This window comes from Loxodonta africana, chromosome 16, assembly GCF_030014295.1.
Source record: "Loxodonta africana isolate mLoxAfr1 chromosome 16, mLoxAfr1.hap2, whole genome shotgun sequence".
Taxonomy (NCBI): domain Eukaryota; kingdom Metazoa; phylum Chordata; class Mammalia; order Proboscidea; family Elephantidae; genus Loxodonta; species Loxodonta africana.
In genome coordinates this window covers 28065311-28065939 of record NC_087357.1, presented here as the reverse complement: position 1 = coordinate 28065939, position 629 = coordinate 28065311, and the positions used below count along the sequence as shown (strand labels likewise).

At 35.3% G+C, this 629-nt stretch overlaps 1 non-coding gene across 1 annotated transcript; it reads left to right on the top strand.

The window, feature by feature from the left end:
• The first annotated feature begins 220 nt into the window (after window positions 1-220).
• Window positions 221-327, top strand: LOC111750370 (U6 spliceosomal RNA). Its single transcript, XR_002785514.1, has one exon. It is a non-coding gene; the product is annotated as a U6 spliceosomal RNA (small nuclear RNA).
• The last annotated feature ends 302 nt before the right edge of the window (window positions 328-629 follow it).

Here is a 629-nt window from a genome sequence, read left to right as displayed (position 1 = left end):
GAATATAAATCTTGAAATAGAATTTCTTGGTCTCAATAAAATGATGTAAGCAAGTATGCCAGGCGCTAACAGTCTATCTCCACAATGAATGGACACGTTAATCACACACCAGCAATGCACAGGGTTTCTAAATACTCTCATCAGCACATTGATACTACCTAAATTTAAATTTTTTGCCATTTAAAAAATTAAGTTAATTATTTTTTATTCCAAATTATCTGTGCTCACTTTGGCAGCACATATACTAAAATTGGAACAATACAGAGTAGATAAACATGGCCCCCATGCAAGGATGACATGCAAATTCACGAAGCATTCCACGTTTTTGCAACTAGGAGTACATAGCAAGGTGTATATCAATTTTTGTATGAGAGACTGAGTTGATTTGTAAGCCTTTGCTTAAAGCACAATAAATTTTTTTTAATTATCTTTATCATAAAGCCATATATTAACATTTTCAAATTTTGAGATATTTACATACATTTACTCTCTGCAGTTCATTATTAGGAGTCCTGGGTGGTGTGAAAGTTTATGCACTGGGCTACTAACTGAAAGGTCCGTGGTTTAAACCTCCCAGAGGCGCCCTGGAAGACAGCAGAGTGATCTCTTTCTGAAAGATCACAGCCTTG